Source organism: Sciurus carolinensis, chromosome 4 (assembly GCF_902686445.1).
Source record: "Sciurus carolinensis chromosome 4, mSciCar1.2, whole genome shotgun sequence".
NCBI lineage: Eukaryota > Metazoa > Chordata > Mammalia > Rodentia > Sciuridae > Sciurus > Sciurus carolinensis.
The window spans coordinates 89,431,581-89,453,453 of record NC_062216.1 but is presented as its reverse complement, the minus strand read 5'-3'; the positions used below and the strand labels follow the sequence as shown (position 1 = coordinate 89,453,453).

Here is a 21,873-nt window from a genome sequence, read left to right as displayed (position 1 = left end):
GATCCTTGCATATGGAGCCTCACCATCCGTGATTGGAGTACTCACGGGTGCTCCTGAGGGCCTTGCAAAGTGTAATCACTTGTGCTTTCCGTCCAGGCGTGCGTTTCAGTTAGGGCCCGCTGGTTTGCCTCACTCATAACTCAGTCCTGCCAACCTCCCGGCATTAGCATCTCGTCATACTTGTCATAGTCTCTACTTATTCCTGGGAACCATTACTGCAATTAAAGTAAAACCCAAAGCTCTTAAATGGCCTGTAAGTCCCTATATGATCTGCCCCTTTCTATCCCACCCAACATTCTGGCCTCATTTCAAACTACCCACGTGTCATTCTGTGCCAGCCACACTTTACTTCTCACTCACACAGAAAGAGCATCCAGAAGTAGGTCCTTTGCCCTTGGGTTTCTTTGCCTGCAGTACTCTCTTCTCCCAGTACCCTGGGCAAATACCTGACTCTACCTGACTTTTGTTCGTCCTCTGACTGATGTTCATCCTCAGTTTAGCTGGTGTCTTTTGCTAACAGTTTATCAGGGAAGACTTTTTGAACTATAACACCCAATTTTGGTCCCTACATGCCAACCCTGATATTTCTTTAAGATAATGAAGCAAAACCCATTGTTCTTCATGGTACTTATAATTCTCTCTAAAATACTATATTTATTTGTTTTGACTTACTGTCTTTTTGAACACTGCCTTTCTATACAGCACAGACCTTCCTGCTTACTGCTTCTTGGTCCTCAGGAGCAACCTTCCTTCTCACTGATATGAAGCCTCACGGCAAAGATGGCCTCTGAAAAGGGGGTTGTTTACATATCAAAGGTCCTTTCAACGAAAGTGAATCTTTTCTAAGTTGGGTTTTATAGTTCTTTGGAGAAAACTGGAATTCCTTTGGAGAGTGAATAGAGATAATTTTCTAGTTACAATTAAGTCCCACAATGTAAAAACTAATAATAATAGTGGTTACCACACTAAATGGCAAATTACTCAATTACCTGACCATAAAGGCCTGCCAAAAGGATATTTTGGCACATGCAGACTGGTTTGGGGGTGCCTTGAAAATCTCGTCTACATTGCAGCACCCCCATCTCAGCAAACATGTTTATAGCAGGGATGTGAAGCCCCCAAAGCCCGACATGCGATGTTGCTGCACCCCCAACTCCAACCTGGACTGTTAAGGCTACTTTTGATAAGCCTCTCCAGCTGCCTCCAGGCAGGAACATCAAAAGGGCACATCAAAGCTCCCAGTCACAGTGGAAAGGAGCCCTGCAAACCTGGTGACGCTTTTTTCTTCAGGCTCCACAACAAATACAAGTCTTCAGGCCTTCCCCCAAGGAGGAGAGAGTAATTTTTAAAAATCCTAGGCTGCCTGCCCTAAGGGAGGAGAGAGACACCATCCGTGCAGGTAGAGGATCAGGTCCTTCTCCCAATCCCACATTTCTGAGAATCGAAGGGCTGTATGACCAGAAAAAACAAAGAAGAAAAAAACATAAGAAAAGTTTGGTCCGTGCTTCACTGGTGTGTGCATTTCAAAATGCAAATAACAAAGGCTGAAAATGATGAAGTGAGTATGTGCTGTCTCACTGACATGCAAGACAGGCAATTAATGAAACTCTGGGCCACAATATCAGCTGCCTGCTGACTTCTGCAATTGAATTAAAACTATCATAAGAATAATACAAGGACTTGCCCTTGTCCTTCTTGTCTATGTGTTTATTTAATTTTCTGTCCAACTGACTCTCAAATAAATTGGAAACAGCTGCCATTTTTTGATTCAGTAGCTCCATTACCCCCTTGTGACATCATTCTGGGCACGAACACTAACAATAGGTCATTATGTAGCAATTACTTTATTGATTTATGGAAGTTTTTAAGCTCCATCAGGAATATGCACATTCAAGGGGAAAAAAGACCACTTCTGTGCTCTTGTTAAGGAGAAAAGCTGAATTGCAGAGGCTGGCATAATGCAGCTCAGATGGGACCTTCCTTACAAAGGAAAGTGTGGGAATAATTCCTGTTTTGATTTTCTTTAAGTAAAATAGAAATGGGGAAAGTCTATAAAGTTTAAAAGTTATAGCACCCATAATTTAATGAAGTAACTAAGTAAACAGATGACTCAAGTGCTGCTGTTATGTAATAGGAGGACTTCAGTGGTATAATAGAAATTGCTTGAAACAAATTAACAGTGTTCAAACTCCCATGATGAATGAACTTTCTAAGCTTACACATAACATTTCAAAAATATCACTGCATGAAAACATGCTTTCTTTCTCCATTCAAATGGATCCTGTAAGACTTCACATTTAGGTTAAATGCCTGTTCCACATCAGTCAGCAGACCATACTCTTAACCACCTGTCAGTTTTTAATCAGGCCATTTACCTGGGCCTCTATACAAATAAGCAAGGGTTTCCTCTCTTGTAAACAGCTGGCTTCATTTCACATTCTTCTGATTTGAGGAACTTGGATCTAGAGATTAAAAAACTGTTTAAAAAAAAGGAATAACGAATCCTCAGGGGGATTCTAACCTGATGAAGAAGGAACAGGCTGTCTACGTTTTGAGAAATGTCCTCAAATTCTTCTCTCCCTCTCTCAACTTTTACTTTTGGGAAGAGCAACATACGATGCTTTCTCAAATCTGTATCTGAAACCACCTGGCTCTTGTTGGTGGTCAATATTCTGTCATTTCCATCAATCTCCTGGTAGGGTAACTATTCTAGGTCCAACATCTACTGGAAGGAAAGGCCTGGAGGAGACAACTCCATGAGAACATGTAGCAGTGGTGGCCATTCCTAGACCAGCAGCCTGAACGTGAGTATAGATACCACAACTTGCAGTGATGGACTTGAACTTCACCTGTTGATGGTTCCACCTCTGGCCAGATTCCAAAACGGAAATTTTAGGAAATTAAGGTAGCAGATGATCCTGCTCAGGAAATCTGTCTTCTTAATGCATAAGAAAGAGAAATTTTAGAAGTCTGATAATTCATGAGATTTAAAGTCCATATTCTAAAGATCAATGACCAAAAATTGTGTTAGGAGAGAAAGTCTCCCTTTATTCCAGTTGTGCTAATATTATTGAGTCTTTGAGGTAGAAAGTACAACCTGGAGGAAGAATGGGGTTAGTAAGTACTGAAATTGGATCCTGTCCAAAGGAGGACACTTTTGCAGAAAAGTAAAGGAAACAAAGATATGATCCTGTCATGTGGGAATTTATAATGCAGCTGGGTCTCCCGTTGGCAGTTTTAAAACAACATTGGTGATCCTATGGAAACACACACACACACACACACACACACACACACACACACTGGATTTAACATTCGGATACCTAGGTTATAATCATAATTGTGCTGTTAATTGAATGTGAGACCTTAGCTGAGTCACAAGGTCTTAGAATCCTTCCTTAGGATTCTATTTCCCTTAGTTGTAAACTGGAGAAAATGGGCTAGATTTTCTTTTCCTAGGTCCCATTTAGTGCTCACAAACCGCATAATCATGATAAAACATACATCACACAATTTCTCACCTAAATTCATATGCCATAGTTTATAATTATATTCCAGCTAATCCATTAAAATGGCAAATGAGTCTCTACAGTTCAAAAGAAAAAGAATACCTTCTTTTGTTGCCCAGGCACATCTTTCACACATCTGAATGTCACAACTCTTGCATTCTTCATGAAGTAGCCCAAATCAATGAACTCTTGAACAGAAAAATATTTATAATAATAGCAAAAAGCACATGTTAACATAAAGCCTTTTCTGTTGAAATATCATTTACAAACTGCTACATTGTGCTTTCTTAAGAATTGGGCTTTAGAGTAATATCTCTAAACTACAATGATTAGGAGACTGTAAAGAGAACATTCAGTTGAGATGACCCAATTCTTTGACATCTTTTTGAAAGAGTTGAGTCTGGAGCTAGAGTTTGAAGAAAGTTCTAGACAAGTCATGATGAAAGAGAAGAGGAGGATGATATTTCAAGGGAAATGTAAGAACAATGACAGAGAAGTGGGCATAGTGAGGGGAAGACTGAGTTTTGTGAGGTGAGATGGATGATTGTGATGGAGATCAATCAGGCCATATGCACATGATGTTTAACAATCCAGAGGTGGAACGCCATGAATAGAGAAAGGGAGTATACTACACTTTGCTTCTTGGAGGAAATGCATGATTAAAGCAATGTCTGATAAGACTGCTTTGTTAGCAGTGTGGTGAGTAGTCAGGGGAATAGAAGAGCTAGAAGCAGATAATACAAACAAGACAGTTCACATAGTCAAAGAACGAAGAGATAAAACTCTGGAATAGGATAATAATTTTGGAAAAGGACAAAAAGAGGCTCAAATCCAACAATACTCAGAAAGAAAGAATTAATAGTTTGTGAGAACTGATTTGATGTGAGGAGCCAAATAATAAAAAAAGGAAGTAGTAAAAATTAACTACCAGATGAATGTCCCAGAGTATTAATTGGACAGTTGAGTCATTGCAAAAGGAACATAGAAGGAAAGAGGAAGTTTATTTCATGAATTCAGGGCATAAGTGTCCCACTGGAAGTACAGCCAAAATGAAAGCAATTCATTAATAACTAGACATAGACGTCTCCTGAAAGTTTAGGGTTTGAGCACCATGCTTTCATTCACAAACATTTATCAAATATTCATCAAATACCTTTGATGTGTCAGGCACTGCACTTAATGTCCAGAATAAACAAAACAAACATAATTCCCACATTCAAGAAATTTTGTCTAAAGTGAAAGACAGAAAATTACCTAGTTCCTTATAGTATCTTGTAATTAGAGTTACAAAATACATAATCAATAATATTCAATATTCTAAGAGAAAAAGCCCACAATCCTGATAGCTATGTAATTTGGGGAAATAAGGTAAATAAGAAATGAAAAGATTAATGATTATAAAGAAAAATCTCATTATTCACAGGTAATATGATTTTGAAGGTAGAATAAATCAAAAGACTCTACATAAAAATATTAAAATTCTTAAGTGTGTTAGTTTGTGTTTCATTACTACAATAAAATGCCTATAGTAAAATAACTATTTTAAAAAGAGGTTTATTTAGCTAACAGTTTTGAGATTCAATGGCAAATTGGTGGCATTGACTCTGATGAAGACCTCCTGTTTGATGGTCTCACAATGGTGGGGCACATGTGGGAGAACTAGATCACATTGCCTGACAGGAATCTAGAGAAGCTGGAATCCCTTCTGAGGGCATGCTCCCAATCGACTGAAGGACTTCCCAACTAGGTCCTACCACTTAAAGGTCCCATACCATTGTCAGCATGCTGACGACCAAGCTTTCAATACACAAATTTCAGGGGGACACACTTAAACATGTCTCAACAATGGAACTAGTTTAATTTAGAAGAGTTGCTACATAAAAGATCAATACCCTGAGTTAATATATACCAACATACCTCTAATAAAAATGGAAAACACAGAATTTTTAAAATATATTTTAAATTGCAACTAAATGTTTTAGATATGTAGGAATATATGCAATAAGAGGTGAGACATTGATATTGAACATATAAAACAATGTTGAGATAAATTAAAGATCTAAAATGGAGGGAAACACCATGTTCATGGACTGGTGTAATTGATGTTTTTACTACAACAATTCTTTTCAAATCAATCTATAGATTTAATATTTTCATGACCAAAGTCAGTCCCAATAAGATTTTGCAGAAACTGCTAAACTGCTGACACATTTACATGAGAATACAAAGGACCTAGAAAATCAGAGCAGTCTCAAAGAAGAACAAACAAAGAACTTTTATAAATCTAAAGTAAAGACAGCTTACTTGACTAGTGGCACAAAATAGGACCTAAACCCTTGTAATCAACTGATACACAGAAAGAGTGGGATTGAAGTCAGTGGGGAAAAGGTAGGTTTTTCAGTAAATAATGTTTCATCAATTGGATATCTACATTTTTAAAAATTTATTTTTATTGTAAAAAAATGGAATACATCTTGTTTCTCTGTACATGAAGTAGAGGCATACCATTTGTGTAATCATACATTTACATAGGGTAATGGTTTTTGATTCATTCTGTTATTTTTTTCCTTCCCTCCCACTCCTCCCACCCCTCTTTTCCCTCTGCACAGTCCCTCCTTCCTCCATTCTTGCCCCCCTCCCACCCCCCATTAAGTGCCATCATCTGCTTATCAGTGAGTGGATATCTACATTTGAAGAATAAACTTTGCACTGTCTTTTATACCATAGACAAAAATTAATTCAACATACAGCATAGGAATAAATTTCAAATGAAACCTAAAAGTTCTGGAAGAAAACATTGGACATAATTTTTGTGAACTTATTTTTAAGATTTCCTAAATGTATCAGTAGAACATCAACCATATATGAAAAGATTGAAAAGTTTCATGTTATTAAAATTAAAACTTCTATGCATTCAACAAAGAACTCATATCTGAAATATGCTAATAACTTCTACAAATAAAAAAGATCATTTTCTAAATGAAGAAAGACTTGAATATTTCAAAAAAGAAGATATCTGAATGCCTCTAAATATATGCAATATGCTCAGCATTGTTATTCCTTAGGAAAATGTGTGTTAAACCAAATTTAGATGTCACTAACTGCCTCTAGAGTGACAATATCAAATATTGGTAGATAAGTGGGACTCATACTTTGTCAATGAGAAACCAAATTGGTGTACCCACTTAAAAAATGTTTGGCAGTATATACTAAAGCTAAACATTTCCATACCCTATGACTCATAAATTTTACTCCTAAGTATATTTCTAACTGAATTTATTGCTTATATCAATCAGAAGACAAAAATGTTCAGAACAGCATTATTCATATGAGAAAGAAACTGGAAACAACCTACAAATTCATCAACAATAGAACTGATGAAAAGATTCTGGTATGTTTGTGCAATGAAATAACACACAGGGAATTAAAATACTGGCAAGAAAATCAATGAATGATGTGATTTTGCCAAAAAAAGACAAAAGATAAAATAAGGATATATTGCAAGGTTCCATTTATAGAAGTTCAAAAATAAGCAAAACTAGTCTTTTCAACAAATGGTGCTAGAACAATTGGGTATCCATATGCAAAAAAATTAAATTGGGCTGGGCACAGTGGCAACTCCTTTAATCCCAGTGGCCCAGGAAGCTAAGGCAGGAGGACTGCAAGTTCAAAGCCAGCCTTAGCAAAAGTGAGGCACTAAGCAACTCAGTGAGACCCTTTCTCTAAGTAAAATACAAATAGGACTGGGGATGTGACTCAGTGGTTGAGTGCCCCTGCCCCCTGCAAAAAAATTAACTTGGATCCAAACTTTTTACCATATCGAAAATTATGCCAAAATAAATCAGATTTACATATGACACTGAAAACTATAAAACTTTTAGAAGAAAACACAGAAGAAACTGTTTAACCCTGCATTAGGCCAAGATTACTAAGATACAAAATACATAAGAGAACACATTGGTAAATTAAGTCTCATCAAAATTTCAAATTCCTGGTCTTCAAAAGATACTGTTAAAAGAATAAAAGGGAAGTCACATAGTGGAAGAAAATATATACAAATCATGTATCTGATGAAGTGCCTATATCCGGAATACCTAAAGGACTCTCAAAATTCAATAATAAAATAAAAATGTTTTAAAAAATGAGTGAAGAATTTGAACAGACACATCACTAAAGATGATATATTGATAGCAAATTTGCATACGTAAAAATGTAAAAAGGCTAACAATATTAGTCATAAGAAAAAGCAATGAAAATAAAACTAGAATCAGATAGCACTTTCTACTTATTACAAATGCTTAAAATTAAAAAGACTGTACTAAAATTTGGCAGGCATGTGGAGAAATAGAAATGTTCATATACTGCTACTAGGAACGGTGCAACCACGTTGAAAAACAGTTTGGCAATTTCTTTAAAAAGTTAACACGAACATGTCATATGATCAAACCATTTACTCCTAGATATTTACCCAAGAGAAGTAAAAGCATATATCACAATCACTATAACTTTATTCGTAATAGTCAAAAACTAGGAACAACCCAAATTCCCAACTGGTAAATGGATTAAAAAGTATTGTGGTATATCCAAACCACGGATGTCTACTGCTGATACAGAAGGAAGTGTTGATACATACTACATCACAGATAGATCACAGAATAATTATACAGATGAAAAAAAACAAGATAAAAAAGAAAGAAAAAAAAATCCACCCTGTACAGTTCTAAATAACATTCAGGCCAGGCCAGTATAATGGTAGTCGGGGAATCAGAGGGTAAGGAAGCTTGGAAAGGAGGGATTACAACGAGGCATGAGGAAACTTGGGGAGAGATGGTTGCGCTTCTGATCTTGATTTGTTGGTATTTCCCTGTCCAAATTCAGCAAATTGCACCTTTGAAATATGCCATTTATTGTATGTCAGTGATTCCTTTTAAAATTTAATAGAGCAAAGAGGCAAAATTAATCATTGAGGTAATAGTTTGTCAAAGGGGACATGAGAAAGGAAGTCTTCTGGTATAATAGAAATCTTCTGTCTGTAGTTTCATATGGGTATACACACATACACACACACACACACACCCCGCACGCATGGCTGTATATTTCAGTTTTATGCATTTCAATGAATTTAAGTCGCAGCACCACTAAAATCATTTTTAAATAAGCAGTTTAGGTACCTGGAGTAGTGAATATGGAGTAAAGAGCCTGTCACCATGAACAACTCTCAGTAGATAGCAATCAAGAGCGGAAGACATGACAGAGAAGGAAATGTGAATAAAGGAAAGAAATTAGAGTCACAAACCTGGACAATAGCAAGTGGTCTTGATTCCAGCCATCTAAATGAACCCAGGATGAGCACAGGAAGAAGCTGACTGACCCTGTGGGCTACTCTCCAGTCACCCATTTTGCTAGCCTTCTCTCTGGCTCACCATTGTCCTGCTTTCTTTTCTGTTTGAATCCCTGGCTGAATTTCTGGGAGTGAGGAAGAACAGTATTTGACCCTGGGCCATTAAGTTTGTGCAGGGGATTGGAATAATATAGGAAGAACCAGCAGCACAAAAATAGATTGCAAAATATTATAGTGAAAGAGGATGGGAAGTTGAAACATTCAAGGTAATCATGAAAGAAACTCAAGAATTTTGGAAACATTTGTAGACTGCAAGTTTGTGGATTTATTTACTTTTTAATTTTTTTAATTTTTATTTTGACATGTGAATGTCATGAATAGGCAGAAAAGAATGTTGGGAAAGAATTTGTATAACTTTTCCTCTTAATCTTCTTTCTCACTCCAGGTAAGGAGTAACTGAAAGAAAGGCATTTATGCTTCATTTTAACCCATCCAATGTAACTTACAAGATAAAATGAAGAAAAACAACCTTTCTGTCTTTCAGCCTGGCTTTCACTGTGCAGGTCTTTGGCATGCATGTGTGTGTTGAGGGGTGCCTACACAGGCATTGTTGGCATGCAACTGAAAGCAGAGAAAGGAGCTGGTGAGAGCTACACATACCACTTTGAGAGGGAAAGATCTTAAAGCTGCTAGAGAGCAAACCAAGGTTCTAAAAATCAAAAGTACAAAATAAATGATAGAAATTTTACAGTTCAGAGCAACTGATTTATCAGTTGAGGTGAAATGAACTAAGATGTCAAGGCACATAGAACTGAAATTTGAGATTATCACCGAGACAATAATCTCCAAAGATAACAATATTGTGGCACCCAGATAATCTAGGCTCTGACTGCATTGAGTGGGTGGTGTGGAGCCCACAGGTGCATGGGAGGTAATGGCTGCCAAAGGGGGAGTGAAAACTCATGGAAAGCTGTTATGTTTTTCATGTATTTCATTCTTGGACACCTTCCAATCTAAACTATCAGCAAGCCAATGATGAATAAAATGATATAATATGATTTAAAGCTTTAAAACTATTAAGGTTAAAGAGTCATCACACATTTTAATTGAAGCAGATGTGAAGTAGCCTTTTCCAAAGGTAAAAGATCTGTGTATAAACATCTCTCTGCTGCCCAACCAGTTGTCAACCCAAGATTCCAATCCAAGAACCATGATTAAGTTCACACACACATACACAATTTAAGATTTCTATATATAACATAAACATTAATACACACACACACACACACACACACACACACATACAATAAATCTAAACTCCTGGTATTTACCTTTGTGTAGCACCTCCCCTTGAGCCTTGGCTGACTCTGTGACACTCTTTTGACCAATACAAAATGGCAACAAAAATCTAATGCAAAGTCATAGAAAGTCTTGGAGCTTTAGCTTGGGTTTCTTAAATTATCTAAAAGGTGAGAGTTCCTCCTAGAATCCAGACACCAAGTTATATGTATTGCCTGCATGTAAGTGCCCCAATCAAATGTTTCAGCTAATCTCCCAGACAATAACCAGCATCAACTGCCAGTCACTTAAAAGCCAGCTCAAAAATTCCAGTCCAGTCTTCCTTCCAAGTAACATCAATATCCAACATCATGTGGAGCAGAAGAACTGCCCAGCTGAGCCCAGTCAATCCATATTGTTGTGAGAGAGAATAGAATTGTTGCTAATTAGTCCAGAGTTTTTTAAATGGATTATTTTGCAAGAATATACATATGAAATGATTTATTAATCTCCTAAAGTGATAGGATACCAGAATATTAATCTTTTAAAGTAATGGACATTGCTATGTCACAGATCACTCCCAAACTTAGTGATTTAGAACAATGTTTTATCAAATTTTATTAAAATAGTCAGATAGTAAATCTTTTAGTCTTTATGGACCATATAGCCTCTGTCTCAGTTGCTCAGCTTTTCCATTTCAGCATGAAAGTAGCCCCATAGAAAATACAAAGACAAATGGGCATGGCTATATTCCAGTAAAACTTTAGTTACAAAAACTGGCAGCTGGTTCATGGACCATAGTTTGTCAACCTCTCTTTTAAAAAACAATAAGCATGTATTATTGCTCACAATTCCATAGGTCAGATGGATGGTTCTGCTGATCTGAGCCAGGCTTAGTTGATCTCAGCTTGGCTCATTCATGCATCTGCCATCAGCTGGCAGGTTAACAAGAGGCTGGCTAGTCTATGTGGCCTCACTTACATCTGGTGTTTTTCTGGATGCCAGCTGGAGTGATAGGGGTGATTGGGCCACATGTCTCTTATCATCCATCAGACTAACCCAGGGTTGTTCACATAGCGGTGGCAGAGTTCCAAGAGGAGAAGCAAAAGCATGCAGACCTTTTGAGGCCTACATCAGAGTTGGCACACGTTCATGTCTGTCCCATTCTATTGACCAACGTCAGTCACAAAATCAATTCAAATTCAAGGAATGAAGAAAGAAACTCAACTCCTTGATGAAGGAACTGCAGAGTCACAACATAAAGAGCATGGCCACAGGAAGGGGTGAAGAATTGTGGTCATTTGTGCAAATTGTGAGACTAAAAGAATGTGAGACTAACAACTAGGATTCCAAATGGGTGTTGTCTTACTTCCTTGATTTTATAAATGAAGAAAATGAAACCAGGGAAAGGGGTTGACTTCTTCAGTCATTCTTTTTAGATAGGACAACCCTGAAGAATGAGGAACAACTGCATGTGAACACAGGTTGTGGTATTTCTGGCCCCTTAAAAAGTCCATGCAGGACTGTTGAGGATTCTTAACACCACTGTGAAGAGTTTTTCTTCTGCATATAACCCCTGTCAGGTACCCTGCATTCCAATTCCAATAAGGCATAGCTAGGATGAGAAATATTTATCCACTCAGATCCCTAAAAAGTTCCCTTCTATCCAGAAATCCCCTCCTTATTATTCTCTGAGAATCTTAATTCCTAACTTAGCATATCTTAAACCTAAAATGTCTCCAGACATCTGCATCACTTGGTAAAATGCCATAAATATGGAGTGGCCTGGTGATAATAGGCCCAGTGAGAATGACTCTTACCCAAACAGTTGAGCCAAAGACTTGCTGTAAACACTTAGAATGAGGTGGCTACAGGCTACAAATTACTCACCAGCTGCCACAGTTATAGGCAACATCCCACTCGTCAGCTCATAATCCATAGGGACTTATGAGAATGTTCAAGCTAAAACCTTCCTATTCTCAATTGCTATGCTGTTGGAAAAACAGTAGAATTATCTTTCCCACCCTGATTTAATGGCTTCTCATAATGATACAGCCCTATATTAAGTTCAATCTCCAATTCACAGTTTAATAGCTTATAAAAATAAAATTTTCCATCCTGTTTTTCTCTATGGGCAGGATCGACTTAAGCCAGAGCATATGTTAGAAGGAGCTCATCCCTGACTCCAGGAACTTATATTACAGTTTGTCCTAGAATCTGGTCTATGCCCAACTTAGCTGCATTTCATTAGGCTAATAAGTCATTCTAATGTTTTGTTTGTGTTTTCTTGACTCAAAAAAATCTTAAATGCCTTTGTGGCTTATTTGTAAAGCAGCATTCTAGTATTTTTGTCCCTACATCAAATACCTCTTATGCAATTCAAAACTTTCAAGGATCAACCTGAAATTCAATACCAGGCACCAATCTCCTAAACATAACCTAAAACTAATTTTCATGCCATGTCAACAAACTGAGCTCTGAGGCTCTAACATATGCAATGTTCTGAAATGTGGTTTAGTGATTTATCATTTTCTAGTTCACCCTTCTTCACAGCTTCAATGATCACACTATAGGATCACTGTTCACCTTCCATTACCACCAAACACACACATACACCACACATACACACAAATCACCAGAGCCTACAGATTCCACCTTCTTCACATCTCAGCAATTGGTTTCTTCCTATTCCCTTTGTCCCTACTTGCATGAACTTCTCCTCTAGGCAATCTGGGAGCCCCTGCGTATGCTATTCCTTATAAGAAAAATTTAAAAAAACAACTTTCACCTCCAAGTCTACCAAAATCCTACTTGCTCAGCAATAACATTTGCTTTTCCCTGATCAAATTTAATTTTGCCATTTATAAAACCTACATCTTTTATGCCTCTACTAGGAATAAAATCATTGTCTGTTCTGTTTGACCTTTATTTATATATTTGCTATTATAAAGTTCCCTTTCTCTACAGGAAGACAATTTTCCTCTCAAGATATACCTTTAGCGTTTTTGACATCAACAATTTTCTAAGGCAAGATCTGTAAAGGACCCAACTGAAATGCCTAAAGTTTTCTGTTGATATAGCAGCAGTTATACCAAACATGGGAATAAGAGTCTCATGGGAAGTAGAACCCACATTTCCACAATCATGTAGGAAGTGTAAAAGCAAAATTGCTAATAACCTCCCCAGGGTTTTAGCCCACATTATGATGCTTCCGTGACTTCATCTGGTTTAAGACTAGTGAAATATTTCAGTGCAGGTTTCAAAGCATGAAATAAAACATAAGGGTACTTTAGTCATCTTTTCAAAAGCTTGGTTTTGTTATTGAGGTCTATAAACTTTTTTAATATGTAACCTGATTATAAGACATCATCACAATTCATTTCTAAGAGAGATAGCATTACCTTGTATTATGTTAGCAATGTTTTAAAAGCAACTCCTTGCACAAAAAAAATCAAGTTCATTATAAATTGTTTTATACCTCTTTCTTCAATGTAAGATAGGCCCCTTTCTGTTTTGACATTTTCTTTTCTCAGCCAACTTACTATGCATTTCTCTAAATTTCTATATTCTTACTCAGTGGATCCATGCTTTTCTAAAAACACATTATAATCAACACAATTAACTCCTAGATCTAGAGCAGTAATATCTAAACAAAATTGGGACAAAATTTGTTCATGTACCTTTGGGTACATATTTGTGTGTGTCACAGATATTTGCTTTAATTTTTTTTAAAAAATAATGACTAAAATTAAGTGCACAGGTCTGATGCCCAAATAAGTTAACAAAAAGTACTGTTCTACAGAAGCTTTCCTCTATTAAGTACTATTGTAGTTTGCCACTAAAATGTCTCCCAAAATCCCATGTATTCAAGACTTGGTCCTCAGCTTGGTGCTACTAGGAAATGGTATAAATTTAAAGAGGTGGAACCTAGTGGACGGTCTTTATGTCATGGCAGTGGAAACTCAAAAGGAATTGTGGAACTCCAGCCCCTTCCTCTTCTTTTCTTTTGCTTTTTTGGTTGGGTGGTTCTCTCTGCCACATGTTTATCAAAGATTAGTTTTGTTCGTTCTATACACACTAATGGAATCATGATATACATTCTTGTATGTGCCTTCTCTTTCTCAACTTAATGTCTTGAAAGATATATTTTTATGATTATCAATAATTTATCATTTTTTATAGATGACTAGTAATCCATTATGTGTAATTCTTATAATGTAGGAAGAATATACCAAAAGTTTTACCCATTCTGTTTTCTATTGATATTTGGGTTATTGCTGGTTTGAAGTTTCTAAGAATAAAACTACTATGAATCATTTTGAACAAGTGTATCATGCACATGTTTTTTATATCTTCTGATTTAATACCTAGGAATAAAATCATGGTGATATGGTATGTTTACCTTCTAACCATTTTTCATGCCCACTAGCAATGTATAAGAATTCTGACTGCTCCATATTCTAGATGACATTTAGTGTTGTCAGTATTTTCCCATATTAAGCATTACAGGGGTGAATATTGGTATCTCCATTTTTAGTGTGCATTTTCTTGATTAAAGATGCTAAGAACTTTTGCATATGCTTGTAGGCTACTTATCTTCCTTTATGAAATGTCTGTCCAAGTCTTTTTAAAAAGGATAGTTTTATCTTCTTATTAGTGATTTACAGGAGTTCTTTCATGTGTTATAGATACATACCTTTGCCAGACACAGAACATGAGTGTTTAGTGGCTCACCTAATTTTGTTTTTTAGAGGAGACTTGGAGAGCAGATTTCATTTTGATTAAGTGTAATTTTTAGGTTTTTCTTTATGATTGTTTTATGTGTTTTGTCTGAGAAATCTTTGCTCATTACCGGGTTTCAAAAATATCCTTCTATTTTTTTTCCAGGAGCTTTTTAGTTGTATCTTTTTAATTGTATCTTTAACATCTTTAATTTAAGATGCCTCTGCATCTTGAATTAATTTCAGTGTACAGAGATTAAGATCAAAGTTGTCTTTTTTCTATATATTGTTAAATTTTCCATTGGTTGAATGATTTTTCTCTTCTACTTCTTTCATGGAAAGAAATTTTATGCCAAAAAAATTAATTGGTTTTCTTTCTGGATTCTTTAATCTATTTTAAGAACTCATTTTAATATTCTTGTACCAGATCACACTATCTTGAGATATCTTTGTGGTAATTCTTTAAATCAGATGATATAATTACTCCAAATTTATTAGTTTTTTTCTTGAAATTTGTTTTGATTTTCAGGGACCTTTATAATTCCATATAGTTTACATTCTTGAAATGCTTCTTGTTATCACATTGACTCTGCAGCTCAATTAGGGAAGAGTGATTTATCACTACTAAGTGATTCAATTAATGAAGATTATATAGCATTCCATTTATTTATTTTTCTTTAGTTTACAACAGAAATTTTAGTAGATTTTATTTAGATCTTGCGTATTTTCTAATTTATTTCTAACTATTAATGCTTACAACAATATGGTAAATGGAAAAAGTGAAATTTATGTTCTTATTGCTTGCTGTTAACATATAAGAAATATAATTTACATTTTAGGACACAAAACAAGTCTTAGCAAGTATAAAGAGTGGTATTATTTAGTGCATTTGATCAGATCATAATGGATTGAAATTAGAAATCAATACCCAGAAAACTTACAGAAACCACACAAATATATGGAGCTTGAACAATATTCTTTTAAATGAGGAATGGATCGTAGAAAAAATGAGAATAGAAATTAAAAAATTCCTACAGTCAAATGAAAACAGTGATATAACATATCAAAATCTGTGTAACAATATAAAGCAGTATTAAGAGAAAGATTTATGGCATTGCGTGCTCACAATTAAAAGAAAATATCCCAAGCAAATTATCTAATGCTACATCTCAAGGTTTTTGAAAATCAAGAATAAATTAATTCCAAAACCAGTAGAAGACAGAAGATAATTAAGATCAGAGCCAAAATTCATGAAATTGAGAACAAAAACAATAACAACAACAACAAACAATATAAATGATAAATGCAAAAAAGAGTTGGTTCTTTGAAAAGATAAACAAGATTGATAAACCTTTAATAAACTAACCAAAATAACAATAGAGAATACTCAAATCAACAAAACTAGAGATGAAAAAGTAAACACCACCACAGATATTTCTGCCATAGACATTTCTGAAATCTAGAGGATATTTAGGAACTATTTTTAAAAATTTACATTCTAATAAATTGAAAAATGCAGAAGATGTTGACATATTTCTATATACACATTACCTACCCAAATTGAACCCAGAGGATAAAGAAAACCTAAGCAGACTAATATCAAGCAGTGATATTGAAGCAGTAATTAAACTCTTTCCAACAAAGAAAAGCCCAGGACCAGATGGAGTCTCAGCTGAGTTCTACGAGACCTTTAAAGAAGAACTAATCTTCCTCAAAATATTCCATGAAATAGAAAGGTAGAGAACACACCCAAACTAACTCTATGAAGTCAGTATCAACCTAATCCCCAAACCAGTTAAAGGCACATCAAGATAAGAAAACTACAGACCAATATCCCTCATGAACATAGATGCAAAAATCATTAATAAAATATTAGCAAATCACATTTTAAAACATGTTAAGAAGATTGTACCCTGTGTTCAAGTTGGATTCATCTCAGGGTTGCAAGTTTGGTTTGAAATATCTAAATCAATAAGTGTAATTCATCACATAAATAGAATCAAGGACAAAAATCACATGATAATCTCAACAGATACAGAAACAGACTTTGACAAAAAATCCACACTCCCTCATATTAAAATCACTGAAGAAACAGGGATGAAAGGAATCTACCTCGACATGATAAAAGCTATATACAACAAACCTAAAGCTAACATCATACTGATTGGAGAAAAACTGAAAGCATTTCCCCTAAAATCAGGAATGAGACTAGGATGTTCAATCTCATTACTTTATTCAATATGGTTATTAAAACTCTAGCCAGAGCAACCAGACAAAGGAAGGAAATTAAAGGGATACAATAGGAAAAGAAGAAATCATACTATCTTTGTTGGCTGATCACATGATCCTATACATACAGGACTCAAAAAAAAATCATCTGTAAGAAGACTTCTAGAGTAGATAAACAAATTCAGCCATGTACCAACATACAAGATGAACATATCAAAATCAATAGCTTCCTTATATTACAAAAATCTGCAGAGAAAGAGATCAAGAAAACTACTCCATTCATTGGAACCACCATTTGACCCAGCTATCCCACTCCTTGGCCTATACCCAAAAGACTTAAAATCAGCATACTACAGAGATACAGCCACATCAATGTTCATAGCTACTCAATTCACAATAGCCAGATTGTGGAACCAACCTAGATGTCCTTCAATTGATGAATGGATAAAGAAACTGTGGTATATATATACAATGAAATATTACTCAGCCATAAAGAATGATAAAATTATGGCATTTGCAGGCAAATGGATGAAATTGGAGAATATCATGCTAAGTGAGATAAGCCAATCTCAAAAAACCAAAGGACGAATGATCTCGCTGATAAGCAGATGATAACACATAATGGGGGGTGGGAGGGGTTAGTGTTAGGGTTAGGGTTAGGGTTGGGGGGGGCAAGAATGGAGGAAGGAAGGACTGTATAGAGGGAAAAGAGGGGTCAGAGGGGTAGGGGGAAGGGGAAAAATAACAGAATGAATCAAACAACATTACCCTATGTAAAATTTATGATTACACAAATGGTATGCCTTTACTCCATGTACAAACAGAGAAACAACATGTATCCCCTTTGTTTACAATAAAAAAAAAGAAAACTACTCCATTCATGATAGCCTGTTTTAATCAGATTTTTCACTGCTGTGACCAAAAGACCCAACAAGAAAAATTTTAGAGGAGGAAAAGCTTATTTGGGGGCTCATGGTTTCAGAGATCTGTCTATAGATGACCAAATCCCTTGCTCTGGGTCCCAGTGAGGCAGAATATCACAGTGGAAGGGTATAGTGAGGGAAAGTGGCTCAGGACATGGAACCAGTAAGCAGAGAGAGAAAGCATCCCCTCACCACAGACAAAATATATACCCCAAAGGCATTCCCCCTAATAACCCACCTCCTCCAGTCACACCCTACCTGCCTACAGTTTCCACCTAGTTAATTCCTATCAGAGGATTAATTCATTAATTAGGTTAAATGCTCATAACCCAATAAATCACCTCTAAACTTTCTTCCATTGTCTCACACATGAACTTTTGGGGGACACCTAATACTTAAACCATAACAGCCTCAAAAAAATGCTTAGGAACAAAACTCACTTCAGAGGTGATAGACCTTTATAATGAAAATTATAAAATAATGAAGACATAAGTTGAGGAAGACATTAGAATATGAAAACTCTTACACTGTTCATGGATAGGCAGAGTTAATATAATCCTAATGGTCATACCACTGAAAGAAATCTACAGATTCAAGGCAATTCCCATCAAAATACCAATGACATTCTTCATAGAACTACAAAAATACCAAAAGTCACTTGGAAGAATAGAAGACCCAGAATAGCCAATAATATTCTGAGCAACAAGAGCTGACTGAAGTCATCACAATACCTTGAATTATACTACAGAGCTATAGTAACAAAAACAGCATGGTATTGGCATAAAAACAGATATAAAGATCAATGCAATAGATTAGAAGTTGCAGAGACAAATACACATAGATACAGTCATATAATTCTTAACAAAGGTGCCAAAAGCACACATTGGAGAAAAGATAGGCTTTTAAACAAATGGTGCTAAGAAAACTGGATATTCATATGTAGAAGAATAAAACTAGATCCTTATCTCTCACACTGCACAATAGTTAAATCAAAGTGAATCAAAGAGCTAGGAATTAGACCAGAAACTCTTCAACTCCTAGAAGAAAACCTAGGGTAACATTCCAACGTATTGGTGTAGGCACCAACTTCCTTAATAAGACTCCTAAAGACAAAGTTATAAAATCAAGGATCAACAGGTGGGATGGTATTAAATTAAAAAGCTTCTGCAGAGCAAAGGAAATAAGAGACTAAAAAGAAGGCATATGGAATTGGAGAAAATCTTCACCAGCTACCCTTCCCACATTGTATTAATACCCAAAATATATGAAGAACAAAAAAACCTACCAAAAAGAAAACTAATAACCCACTTGGTAAGTGGGCAAAAGCTCTAAATAAATATTTATCAAAAGAAGAAATACAGATAGCCAACAAATATTTGAAAAATGTTCAACATTTTTAGCTATCAGGGAGATGCAAATCAAAACTACACTGACATATCATCTTACCCCAGTTAAAATGGCAATCATCAAGAATACAAATAACAATAATTACTGACAAGGATACAGAAACAAAGGTACACTTGTATATTATTGGTAGGACTGCAAATTAATACAACCAATTTGGAAAGCAGTATGGAGATTCCTCCAAAGACTAAGAATGGAACCACCATACAATCTAACTATCCTACTCCTTGGTATTTATCCAAAAAGTTTTTAAAAATAAAACTAGCATACTATAATGATACATGCATACCAATGTTTATAGCAGCACAGTTTATAATAGCTAAAATATGAACCAGAGTAAGTGCCCGTCAGCAGATGAGGGGCTAAAGAAAATGTGGTATATATACACAATGGAGTTCTATTCAGCAACAAAGAAGAAAGAATGAACTCCATTTGCTGGAGAATGAATGGAATTGGAGAACATTCTGCTAAGGGAAATAAACCAGACTCAGAAGGTGAAGGGTCAAATATTTTCTCTCATATGTAGAAACTAGAGAGAAACATCAAAATTTAAAAAGAGATCTCTTGAAAATAGAACAGAGATCAGTAGAGTAAAGGTCAGGGACTAAGAGGGAGGTGGAAGAGAGGGAAAGGGAAGAATTGGGGAGTGAAGTTGATAAAACTGCTATGTGCATGTATGAACATATCACAGTACATTCCACTTTTATAAATAACTATAATGCACCAATTTAAAAATAAATTAATAGAGGGAAGATCAATAGAGTAGTGGTATAGTACCAGGGGAAGGGTGGAAAAAGGGAAAAGGGAAATACTAGGGATTAAAATGGAGAAAATAATGTTGCATGCCTTTATGACTATGTCAAAATAAATCCCACTATTATGTATAACTATAATGCACTAATAAAAACATTTTTTAAATCCAACTTTATAACAATTATTTAAAAAGGAAAAGTAATTGAATTTTAAATACTGACCTTGTGCTTTGTAGCCTTGGGACATTTATTTAATATTTCTAGCAATTGCTTTGAAATTTTTGAGCATTATCCATGTAGACAATATGTCTTTGGTGAAGAGGGACATTTTTATGTCTTTCTTTCCAATATTTATGATATTATTTCCTTCTCTTGCCTTGTAGAACTAGCTGTGACTTCCAGCATGTTGCTGAATAGAAATGACAAAATCAGAAATCTGGGCGTTATACTCATCTTAGGTAAAGAGTGTCCAGTTTTGTTTTGTTTTGTTTTTCTTTTTCCCCTGAGGTGGGTGCACTGCTCCTGGAGGTACTGCAATACCAGGTCAATGCGTGGAGTGAGCAGAGCAAGCTCCTATTCCAACTCTTATTTCCAAAAATCCATTTAATATGTTGTCCTCGGATAGAGGGTGTAGCAGATCTCAAACTGATAAGAACAGATACTACACTTGATCTTAGACAAAAGGCAGAGAAGTGATCAAGCATCCAATCTTTTAACAACTAAATATACTAGTTGTAGATTTTATATAGATATTCTTTAAACCGAGGAAATTCTATTCAAATTTGCTGGATGTTTTATCATTAATAGTTATTTAATTTTGTCAAATACCATTTTCAATGAAAATTGAAGTTAATATGTAATTTTGTCATTTATTAGCATGGTGGACTACATTCATTGCTCACAATGTTAAAACTTACAGTGATGGAATAAACCCCATTTGGTCTTATGTATTGTTTTCTCTATACATTATTTCATTTGCTATATTTTGACGAGGATTTTTGTATTTATATTCATTAATAGTCATGTTCTATGGTTTTACTTTTTGATATATTCTTCATGTTTTGTTGTGAAGATTAGACTGACCTCATTGAATTAAAATAATTATGGAACACGGTGTTAGCTTTCCAAGTGAGTGACAAAACAGTTGAGATAAATCAACCTAAAGGAGGAAAGATTTATTTTGGCTCACAGTGTCAGAAGTGTCAGAAGTTTCATTCTCTAGTCATATGTTCCATTTATTTCTGGGACCGTGGTGAAGGAGCATTTCACAGCAGGAAATGTGTGGTGGAGCAATTCTGTTCCCCTCATAGAAACCAGGAAGGAGAGAGAGGGAGAAATGAGAGAGAAAGAGAGAGAGAGAGAGAGAGAGAGAGAGAGAGAGAGAGAGGAATATGGGACAAACCACCCACAGTGACCTACTTTCTCCAACTAGGCCTCACCTCCTCACCTAAGATTCTACCCACTTCCATCAGTCAGTTAAGCTATGAATCCATCAATGAATGTAACCACAGATGACATCAAAGCTCTCATGATTCAATCACTCTCCCAAGGCCTCACCTCTGAGTTCTACTGCACTGGGGACCTAGCCTTCAACATGTGAAATTTTGGGACACATTTCAGATCCAAACCATAACATGCTTGTATTATTTCTTCTTTTAATTCTTGATAAAATTTGTTAGTGAAACCATCTGGTCTTGAACTTTTCTTCTTTGTAGG

At 35.6% G+C, this 21,873-nt stretch overlaps 1 non-coding gene across 1 annotated transcript; it reads right to left on the bottom strand.

Moving 5' to 3' along the window:
• Window positions 1–20,663: 20,663 nt before the first annotated feature.
• On the bottom strand, window positions 20,664–20,854 carry LOC124984106 (U2 spliceosomal RNA). The gene has a single exon (XR_007108567.1). It is a non-coding gene; the product is annotated as a U2 spliceosomal RNA (small nuclear RNA).
• Between the last annotated feature and the right edge of the window lie 1,019 nt (window positions 20,855–21,873).